Consider the following 12,523-nt stretch of genomic DNA (forward strand, 5'->3'; position numbering starts at 1 on the left):
ATATTTTACTTACATTTTGTACCATTCAGAAATCAGTGTCCGTTGAAATGAGGATTTGCTTCACCTTTCATCCTAGGAATTTTGGGTTTAAGAGAGATTAATGTATAAAAAAGAGAGTAAAACAGATTTTATTTGTATTTGCACAAACAAGAGCTAAGAACTTTTTGATAAGTGCTGTTAGAAGAGACACTTTGACTTTTCTTCTCGCCTTTTGTTCGATATTGAGGGATATTGTTGTAATCCAAAGTTTTCGTTGAGTACATTTAAGACAATGGACACCCACGACTGTTTACGTAAATAACACACTGCGTGGTTCACAGGTAAACAAAAGAGTCATGTAATGAAAAGTAAAATGAAATATATATATTAAAAAAAGTAAATCTGTTGTCACCGTCTCTATTTTCACATGGGGCAGAATGAGTGCAGCAGTATCAAAGGCTTTCATAGCGTATTGGTATAAGAATGTATGAAGGGGTATGATGATTACGTGCAGTGGAAAGCCTGGCTCAAATGAAAAATGATCCGTCGCCAACGTCAAAAGTTGCAAGTCAGAGCTGCATGAGTGATGGTTGGGTGTGTAGGCTTCATAGGCCTACCAATTCCCAGTGGTCATTAAGACCCCGTTAGAGTCAAGCTACCACTACTACTACGAACTTCTACTACGAACTACTACAACTACTATTACTGCTACTACTACTACTGCTGCTGCTGCTGCTGCTGCTGCTGCTGCTACTACTACTACTACTACTACTACTACTACTACTACTACTACTACTACTGATCTTACTACTACTACTACCACTACTACAACATCCAGCACCCGGGAAATCTTTCATCGCCTTCTTCAGGCATTAAGGATACTTCTAGGACCACATACACCATGTGTGTGGCGCCCTGACATACCCGGAGAATTGCAACAGACAATACATTTATTCATCATGAAATATCTCGAACGTGCTTTCTCCGTCTCCTCACATCTACCAGGCTGAAACTGCATGTTTCACACACTAAAATGTTTAGCGTATTATAGCTTTGACTAAGTATTGAATTTAGTGTTGTCTAAGGAATTAAGCGTGGATTACATTGCTGGGTTTGACGTAAAGAAGCAGAGCGATATGTCTAGAGGGAGTTTAAAGGGCAACAGAGCACTGGAATGTAAGGGAAAAATCAACGATGAAGATCCACCAGGAACAGAAGAAGAGAGACAGTGCCTAAGGCTTATCTTGCCACACGTCATGAGATTATTCAAATGAAATTGGACGAAGCGAAAGTTTTTAGTTATGATATGTCAGTGATTATTCGAATCCTGAAGACCACTAAACAAACAAATTATATATATATATATATATATATATATATATATATATATATATATATATATATATATATATATATATATATATATATGTATATATATATATATATATATATATATATATATATATATATATATATATATATATATATATATATATATGCTCTGTACTAGTAGTCAGTGTCCAAAACCCACTGTTAGAGAGAGACAATATATTCACCTACTTCACCAGGTATTCCCCCACTCCTCATCTCTGACCGAACACCACAGTCTAGGACCGTCTGCGAGTCAGTGTTTGCCGTCGAATATTTACTGGGTAAATGCCACAGCCAAGTCTGAGCTAGAGATCGAGATCAGATTCGGCTCTCCCGCTATCAGTGGCTAGTCTTTCGTGGTGCGCATTAATGGCTCGTCCTGTTGGCGGTTGCGCCAGAAGGGTGACAAGAGGTTGCAAAGTGTCTTTGGCCAGACTGCAGCAGTGGCCAGATGATCATAACGTAAGTTGTTGCAGAGTTGGATGACCACATGGGCTTCACAGTCTCTCACTACAGGAGGCTCATGAGCCAGGATATGGACCTCTGTGGCGTAGCGGTTAGCGTTGATGACCGCGACTCATTCACGGGCCGCCAGCCCGCCCGCCCAGAGATGGAGTCCGGATAGGTTCGAATCCAGGTCGCGGCAGCCGGTCCACAGTCTACCCAGCTTTTTCTTCCTCCTTCTCTAGGGGCTGGTCGATAAGATGGGTATATATAACGTTAATGAGATGGCCATGATCTAGACATTAAGTTGACCGTGCGTCTCAGTTAACATTAAAAAGAATACGATAATAAAGATCTACCAGAAAAGAAAAAATGGCTATTCAATTTCATAATTTCAGGTGTCATGCTGTTACCAGAAAAAAAGTGTTGTGCCTTTACTTCCAGGTTCTATTTCAATCTTTCTCGAAGAGATTTGGACCTAGCCATAAAAGATTTTGATTTCTTTTTCTCTCACACGATCCTAAACGGTGTTTTAGTGTTTGCCTATATATCTGACCGCACGCTATATATATATATATATATATATATATATATATATATATATATATATATATATATATATATATATATATATATATACATATATATATATATATATATATATATATATATATATATATATATATATATATATATATATATACATATATATATATATATGTATATATATATAAAATCCTAACCCAGCTACCCAGTTTATCGACTTGCCCCATAAAGGAGGATGAACAGCTAAGTTAACTGTGGACCGACTACATAAGCCAGGATTCGATCCTATTCGGCTCGTGAATGCGTCAGGGACTAGAACGCTTACTAACCGCTCAACCACGGAGGTACAAATTACGTACAGATTTGATCTAGTAGTGACAGCATAACATCTTGTAGTCTACGGATCTTAATAATATTTCCTAAGACATGTTTTGCTCGACAGATATCCACTTGTGGTGGAAGATGGCTCTGTGAATATGTATGTGCACTCGTGTACTGGCTTCAGATACCTCCTTGTTAATTTCCACTTCATTATGAACTTTGTATTTCCCCATTCACAAGGAATACTGCGTGCAATAAACTATTTACCCAATGCGAGCTTAGTTAAGGCATCAGCTTCATCATGCTTTTGGAGACGCGCGCGCGTGTGTGTGTGTGTGTGTGTGTGTGTGTGTGTGTGTGTGTGTGTGTGTGGGAGATGCCAAACCAGTTTCCTTTGAATCCCTCGCCAGCAATGAGCGCCTATCTGGACTTGGCTTCAGAGACAAACGCATTCTATTCTGGTCTCAGGATTATCAAGGACAAGCAGAAATGATTATACTTGTTTGTGGATGTGTTTCCTGCGAGCTCCAGGTATGATGAACCATTCATCTTGTGAGGATGATGACCAATTATTAATTCCTCGTATTACCACTGGGCTGGTTGCTTCAGCAGCAGTAGCACTTCCAGGCCTCGAAGTAGCAGGAGTGAGTGAGTCGTCAGTCTAGACACTCAAACGTTACGTTGTTTTTGCTTCTGGAGACTCTGTATGTGTTTATGATCACTATAACGATATGTCGGACCGTGAAGATTGTGTTTAATTTGGTCGTAGACGAGTCTGGTGATATATGAGAGGATGTTATTCGCTGTTACTTCCCCGTTTCGTACAACTGATGTACTATACACACACACACTGTCACGTGAGTGGCCGTTGTATGAATCAATGTAGATTCTCTCGTATGTTGGCGTATGTATTTTTTTTTTATATATACAATACTACATGGGCAACATTATAGGGGTCGCTACGCGTAAGCTTCATTGCTTACTGTGCATAGCCGGAGACAGACTGTACGTTAGTGATGACAGTGGCCTAAAGACACCGATATCTATGCCACCATCCTAGTAGCTAGTGTTAAGTGCTTGATCTATCACGATTTTGACTTTCTAGCCACACGTCGGCTGCATACTGGCAGGGTATCAGGTGTCTGCTGTAAATCATGCGAAATGGTGCTCGTAAGAGAATTGTCTCGGGAGAGAGAGAGAAAAAAGAATTATGAAGTTGGTGTCATATTTATTTCGCGTCGTAAATACAGCCGAGTTGTTTTGAGAGGGTCAGTTAGGCTTTGCTTGTGTGTTCGCTGGCTGCAGTCACAGCGGCCATGAAATGGTTCTCTTGCCCGATCACATACCAGGGATTGCGATAGTGTATTGTGAATATGTTGAACTAGATCATATAGGATTATTTGTCCACTCCTTTATGACATACGCCGATGGTATGTTTTGATATGGATTATTAGTGCTGGCCTTGACTAAGTTTACAAATTAATTGGAGGTCATATCCAATAATCTATGACTTTGATTTTTATATACATATATATTATATATATACGTATCAATCCTACTTAATTAGCTCTGCCTTGGGGGAAGGTTTGAAACATGCATATCCTTTCAGTTTGTGCCTCAGTGTTGAGCTGTGTACATAACTACTTCGCTGTATGACGACTATGGTGTATGCCTGGTGATGACGTGCAGCTGTTACATGGGGTTATCACGGTCTGGCATGTGGCTCAACGGGGGTTTCCAGAGCCACCGATTCTTCTCACTGTGTTGTTCGTTGGAGGGAGGATGATGATGATGATGAGGAGGAGGAGGGTAGTGTATGGTCTTCACTTGTCTCGTCAGTCTTGCGTCTGTATCATAGTCGTGTGTCAAGGTGTCACACTTGAGAGCCAAGAGGGCCATATATGTAGCGAGGACGTGTATGGTCTTAGGATTACGTTGAATACCTGAAGAAGATGGTCAGATTTTATTTTTTTTTCATTTGATCGATGGTTATAAACGGATGCTGACGGCCTTAATGACCTTTAGCAGTCGCTGAACCAATCAACCAGCCATATTCATGGAGACTTGCTGTACACGAAGGTCGTGAGGGATTCGAGGAAGGGTGTAGGAGAAGGATGGTAGGATATCCATACGGCAACGTACCGTTGCCATGATCCTAGGCTGATCCATCCAGCCCTTTTTTCCTCAGGGGACGAAGCACCTTACGTAAGAAGCACACGTTGAAAAAAAAAAAACTAATGGGGTGCTACTTTTATCTCTGGTGCGTGAGTATCGTTTTAGTTTATATGTACAGAAAACGATTTAGAGATTCGAGTTGGCGCAGCGTATCACTGAAAGACACTAATATTCTGAATCCTACAGTCAAAAAAAAGAGAGATTGTCTAGTCATCCAGGTACCTGATTTATGGTCATTTTATGAATTGACTTCACGTTCCAGAGCGACTGTCAGTACTTTGCCACGACCATCAGGGTATGTGTGGGCGTCTGCCTGTGTGTGTTTTTATGCTATGCTGTACCGCTTAACGATGATCACATCAGACGCGGATGGTGATTAGATCAGAATGGGATCCAGATGTTACGTCAGGATATACTTCTTTTTTTAACTTCACAGTCGTCGAAATGGTACAGACAAAAGCTTTCCCCCAAATTTTAGGCTCTCGTGGATGATAGGGAAAAGGAGGAGTATAGAAAGAGAATGGAGGAGAGTTTAGTTTGGGCTCCTTAGGTGATTGTACACCTGGATCTCAAAGGTGGGAAGGATGTAGTAAGAGGGAAAGAAGAGTGAGCAGAGAGAGTATATCAGCTTCTCTAACGGAGGAGAGAAGAGAGTATGATAACGGTCAAACTTGTCTTGTAGAGAGATTCACCACAGAAAACTAATGGAAGCAGCAGTCAGTCTCGTGCCGCGAGTCCTGTCTGACGCACCGGCTGGGCCTCACATGCACAGACGGTGCATGAAATCATAAAGCCGAAAGAACACCTGCAGAATCGAGAGAAGGCAGCAACATCCAGACGGTGGAATGGGATGACCGAAGAGAGAGGTTACAGCGGGAGAATTAATCGATGGAAGGATTTTGATTCCTCACTGGCTAAGAGGAAGTTGACAGAGGAGCCAAGCCTGACACATCATTAGCTGTCCTCCACATAGGGAGTCATTGAGACCCCTCCTGTAAATAGAGAACAACTATCTAGAAAAGAAAATTATCACGACACTCACACAACACTCTTAACTTTCCGTTGCGTCGATGTCCAGGATAAAGTAAAGGATAATGGTTGCTCTTAACGTGTTTTTGCGAGTGAAGGGTTGAATTATAGTGCTGTAAAATTTGATGGTTGAAAAAAAAAATAGATGAAATTTAGGGACGCATAATAGACAGAAACTGCGCTTTTGTATTTCTGAATTTCGGTAGTTTACGACGTCATTGCAGAATCACGGGTCTGAACTAAGGGAAGATATATCCAAAGTGCGAGAGTAAGAACGAATGTTAGAGTCAGGATGAGATGAATCATCGGCATGAGAGTGGACGGGGCCACAGGCAACCAAGACTGCAAGGTAGCACTGGTCTCAGGGAGAGTTAGTACACAAAAACTGCTCAGAGAAGACCATCAAGTCCTCTGTGAGAAGAACGACGCTCCGTGACAGCGACTGAAATAGTAGAGGAGTTATACATAGTTGGAGGAACTGGGGGCGAATTGCGTAACATATAACGAGCAAAGTTGTAGAGGGTACAACAAAGAGTTGTAAGTCAGATGGCGTGAGAGTTGGTACATGTATGTATAGTGAGCCGTTTACGATTATTGCTTCAGCAATACGAACTGTAAGACCCTAGGTGGTTTATGTTCATTCTGTAACCCTTGTAACTAACAGGATAAAAAAAAAAGATGAGATGATTATAGAACAGATGGTGACACAGCAAAGCCCCAAGTACATCCTTATTTTCTGATTGTTATGACGGAGAGAAAACAGGAAATACCAGTGTGCTGCACTGTCCTTGTCACGCAAAGGCTGCAGCTTGTGGACGTAAATGGAAGTTATGCTCAGGTAAGGAGGTTGGCCTGAAAACGAAAGAGAAGAGGAAAGACTGGATGTCAGGATCAAGCAACTTTGTGCAGAGTATGTTCAGAAGGTGTTGAGAATGTGTATTGAAAGCAGGCATTGAGATTGTGCCATGGTCAGCAGGCAGTAGAGTTGTGTATGGAAAGTATATGGTGGAATAATGTATGGTCAGCGGATAGTGGAACTGTGTATGGAAAGCAGGCATGTAAAAGCAGTAAAGCAGTGTATGGACGCCAGGCAGTGGAACATTGTATAGTATATACGTTTTTTTTCTGTAAATTACGAATTAGGAATATTTTCTTTGTTCCTCACGGGGGTCTGTTGGACTCGAGAGAAGTGAAATCGCTCCCAATACGTGACGATAGTGTTCTCGTCGTGGGGTCCGGAGAAAGGGATCTCGGTGTCGGAACACTGTTGAAGTGGTGAATGCTGGAGTGTCCTGGTGTTCTGTGTAGAACGTGGATGCCTAGTGGAGACCTTGAGAGAGAGAGAGAGAGAGAGAGAGAGAGAGAGAGAGAGAGAGAGAGAGAGAGAGAGAGAGAGAGAGTTCATGTACAGGACTCGGGTAGCATAATGGAGCTTTGATGAACGTTCAGATGCGCTCGCTGGGGAGGCCTGTAGGGAACGCGGTTGCTAAGTGAAGCCCAGTGTAGAGCTCACTAGCAGGGTGGAACCCTTTGTCGACGCGTGCTGCAACCCTGACGAGAATTCTCAACGCCTAGACTCCAAGAAGCAAATTAGTACAACTTCCCCATAGTATAGAGTGACGCTGGTCATTATAAGCACCCGGTGGTCGGCTGTGTATTTTAGATGCACCAGGAGGCGGTCAACCCTCCGGCATGCAACCAACGGGAAAGAAGTAACGTTGGAAGTAGCTACCCTGTGATTGGCGGGCCAAAGATTCCATTTCGGACGGAAGAAGGTGGAGTGGCGCCAGCCTGTCGGTGGAATGGTCTAGACTTAAGATATCCTCCCTCTCTTTTTCAGCACGTACTGTGCGTGGGGCCGCGTCGGTGGCACGATCCCAGCACTTGGCTAAATATTGAAGAGACAGTATAGGACAATTATTCACACCCACACGCAATAATGTACTAAAGTACAGTGATATCCGTGGGGGCAGGACACGAACCAGGGTTCGAGCGGGCGGGGTTCCAGCATTAGAAACAAACACCCAGACAATTAATTTTACGACTTATTACAAGGCAGGAGCGTCTCCATGACTGATAACATAGCGGCCTGGGCTAAGCGAGGCTGGAATAGCTACGCTTGCATGTAAATTGTTTGAACGTTTGATATGGGTATTATGTGATAAAGGCGACACGGAAGAACCAGCCGATGCGACCTTCAACACTGTCACAAACTGTAAATCTCGGGGTCGCTGAGAAATTCATGAGGACTGACATTGCCTGTGTGATGTTAGCTAAGGTCATTTGCCATTAGGTACATTTGCCATACAATAACGTTAAACCGGGTTTTTTTTTCGGAGAGTGAGTCTAGATAAGTAAGTACCTTACAAAGATTGAGAGGGAGTACATAAACTTCTGCCGTACTCGGCAATCATTTACGGGGCCGGATATATGTCAGTCATTCATTTCCAGGTCACCTGGCCAGTGGCCTATGTGAGCGTTTTGCGACCTCTTGTCGTCCTTTGTCGTGTATGAAGTTCTGCACATTTTAGTCTTCTCTAAAACTACCGGACCAATTTGAACGTACTTTGGCGGAAAGCTTCCTCATATGGCGCTTGATCACAAGTACGTTCAGTCGCCCCCCCCCCCCCAACCACGCTCCATCGATGGCGATACACCTTCGCCAAAGGTGGCTTTTCACTCGTGGTGCAGGTTACGACCTGCAGGAGGACACCATAAAACACGACTCAGTAATACATTTAAGTACGTGTTACTGGCTCGTGTAAACTGTCTCTTTTCCCAGCGCTACCTCGCACACATGAGGGGGAAGGGGGATGTTATTCCATGTGTGGCGAGGTGGCGATGGGAATGAATAAAGGCAGACAGTGTGAATTGTGTGCATGTGTATATATGTATGTGTCTGTGTGTTTACGTGTACATTGAGATGTATGGGTATATATATTTGCGTGTGTGGACGTGTATGTATATACATGTGTTTGGGGGTGGGTTGGGCCATTTCTTTCGTTTGTTTCCTTGCGCTACTTCGCAAACGCGGGAGACAGCGACAAAGCAAATAAAAAAAAAGAAAATATATATATATATATATATATATATATATATATATATATATATATATAGATATATATATATATATATATATATATATTAGATATGCGCAGTCATATCAAGTTTAAAGCTCTTGTAACAATTCACTTCCTTCCTTCTAGATACACGCCTCCCCTACAGTGATATACAGATATCACAGGAAAATATCTAACAGCCAAACTTTAATGCGTACGGTTTTCTCCTAACTGTGTGGTTGAGAAGGAGCTAAAGAAAGAGTAAATTGGGGAAGCAAGAAATAGGTGGAGCATTACAGTGTAGCTCAAGGTTGTATCGCTGTATGTGTGTTTGTATGTGTGTGTGTGTGTGTGTGTGTGTGTTGGATTGTTACTTCTAGTATTTATCTCCACTAGGAGTGTGTGTGTGCGTGTGTGTGTGTGTGTGTGTGTGTGTGTGTGTGTGTGTGTGTGTGTGTGTGTCTGTGTCTGTGTAGTGATGCCTTGTATTGGTTTAGGATGAAATGTAGGTCAGTAAGGTCTAGACCTGTTCAGTATGAGCATTGCCAGATGACCGGGTCTTCTCTCATGCCCCTGAGTAAGAATACGTGAGAACCCACCGTTTCTCATATTGTGCTGGTGTCGAGATCTTAGCCCGTATTTTTGTTCTGCTTCTCTTAAATAGGTACCACTTGGCTTACTGCTAAGTTGTTGATGTTTTGTTTTAAGTATTAAGTTGTCGAAGTTTTGTTTTAATGCTAAGTTGGAGATGTTTTGTTTTAATGCTAAGTTGTAGATGTTTTGTTTGAATTCTTATTTGTAGAAGTTGTAGATGTTTTGTTTTTCTGTATTCTCAACGTAGGGTATATATCATTTTTCGTTCATCACGAACTGTTGTGCCTTGTTTCGTCCACTGGGTACCACTGCAATACTCTGTTTTGGAGGCTAGGTGAGTGGGAACTAGGGTACAGTTTGACATAGGTTGGATCACAGCCTTTACCAAGAGTAGATCTTGCCTCTTCTGGTGGTGCTAGAACCTATATGAGCTTTACTTTGTGGTTTATTGTTAAACCTACTGATGCTAGGACGTGACCTGTTGATTTAGATTTCTCGTGGTGTTGTATCTGATTTCCCTCTTGTTTCTGTTTCATTCCCCCCATTACGCCACAGTTTTAAGCTTGATTCATTTGCCACTTATAAGCGCAGTTCATTAGTTTGTCTATGTCTTATTGAAGCTGTAGATGTTCAAGTTCAATTGTAGATTTCTTTTGCCACTTATAAGCCCAGTTCATTAGTTTGTCTATGTCTTTTTGAAGCTGTAGATGTTCAAGTTCATTTGTAGATTTCTTTCCCAGCTTTGTATCATCAGCGATTTTGACACCTTGCAGTGCAGCCCATTATCAGTATCATTAATATATGTGAGAAAAAGAACCGGTCGCAAGACTAATCCTTGTAGGCACTCCACTAGTTACATCTAATCATTTTGAGGCTTGAGTATTAACCACATCTCTTTCTATATGCCAGTCAACCAAATTTCTGTCTTGGTAGTACAACACCATTAATGCCACGTGACTTAATTTTTGCTCGTAACTTTGATTTAGATCCGTATTGAAAGCTTTTTGAAAATCTAGATGGCTAACATCAGCTGATTCCCTTTCCTCATACGTGTTGATTGTATCATGAAAGAAATGAAGCAGATTTGTCAAGACTGGAGCGATTTCGTCGAAAACCATGCTAATCGTTGATCAAGTTATGGCCCTCTTAAATCATACAAAATTCTGTCTTACTATCTTTCCATAAGTTTCCCAAATACAGACGTTAAGCTTTTAGGACGATAATCTGTGGGCTGTGACTAAGTTACCTTTTTTGAATGACGGTGTTACGTTGGCAAACTCCCATGCATCTAGAACGTTTCCTGTAGCAAGTGTAGTGGTGAGAAAGGCAGTTCAGAGGCTTGGCTGTCTCATTTTTCGCCTCTTCTTTCATTACTCTCGGATGAAACTTATCAGAGCCTGCCGTTTTATTCACTTTCATTCCATTTATTGCTGAAATGTACGTCTTCGGATTTTATGTCAGTTGTTGAAGAACATTCTTGTCTTTTATTAATGAAACTGGATTTGGGACGTGGGTTGTGTCTTTGAACATGAATACAGATGCAAGAACACGTTATTTGATACTTTATCCATGGCTCTTTTGTCTTGAACCAAGTCACCGTTTTCCATGATTAATGGACCTATTAGCCAGGTAATAACTTTCTTGGTTCTAATATAAATGTAAAATTCCTTAAGGTTTCTTTTACTATTTTCAGCAGTGTATACTTCAAATTCACGTTTACTTTGACGTATAACTCCCTTACTTTTTGTACGCAAATTTGCATAAATGACTTCCATCACGCTTGTTACTGGATTCTCTGAGTTTCTTCTGAGCTGGTTTTTAGACAACAGGCACTTCTTTATTCCACCACCATGGTTTTGTTCCAGAAATACACCGCTTACTATACATTGGTACGTATGTTCCCTCTGCTGCTTTGAAAGGTCTTCTGAATCTTTTCCAGGCTGTGTTCACTTCCTTTCCATTAAACGTATCATCACAGATTTGCCTGTCAAGAGCAATGCGAAGATCATTAGAATTTGCACGTTTAAAATCGGGTGTCTTTTCCGCGACTGACATGTTGACCAACATGCATGTTGAAAGCGACATACACACACACACACACACACACACACACACACACACATATATATATATATATATATATATATATATATATATATATATATATATATATATATATATATATATATATACAGAGACAGGGGAGCTGGGAGCATGATTCCTTTGTCTTTCGTGAGAAGGAAGGCAATAGGCAGCTAGCAACAAGTATGTGGCCTAGCAAAGGGTTGGGGAGGGGTATGCTAGATCACACGCTCATTGATGTGTGGGTTAGTCTTTAATGTACGGGAGGGGATTCAAAGTAGAAGAGGTGAGGAAGGAAAGTGCGAAATTTTACTTTTACGATGCGTCATGTGCATGGGTGAGAGGGTGCGAAACAGTACAAAGTGAGGTTTAGGTGATATTGAGGCAGTTTAAGAGGGCTGCCGCCTGGTGTGTATAGGCCGTGGGTGGACTGGATGAGCACGATGGAATGAGGATATAAGAAAGTTGACGATGTGAGAATTTGGAAGAAGCTGAATTTGCCAGAAATCTGAGATGAACGGAGAGGAAGAAAATGTACAAAATACAGTGTTCTGAATGGAAACGTGTATAAGAACACAATGAAACCTCAGTGAGGGTATATGAAGAAAAATATGAGTTATTGTCTGAAGATAAGAAACTCTTTTGGCTGAAAACGGGTAAGCAGCACTAAGAGAGACGCATGTGTATGGTGCAAAAATGTATTAGACAAGTGTGTCTTCATTATGTTTTCTTCTCCTTCTTCTGCTGTTGCCGCTGGGTAAGGACGGTGTCTGCTGAACTGACGTCCATCTTCCTCCACCGCAACACAACACGACCACCACACATCACCGAACACACCCCCGCCCGCCAGTGCCAACATTACCGTTGCCTTCCACAACAACGCATGATCGAGCCGTGGTGCACCAAGCTCCACCACCACGGCT

The sequence above is a fragment of the Panulirus ornatus genome, chromosome 20, assembly GCF_036320965.1.
Source record: "Panulirus ornatus isolate Po-2019 chromosome 20, ASM3632096v1, whole genome shotgun sequence".
Taxonomy (NCBI): Eukaryota; Metazoa; Arthropoda; class Malacostraca; order Decapoda; family Palinuridae; genus Panulirus; species Panulirus ornatus.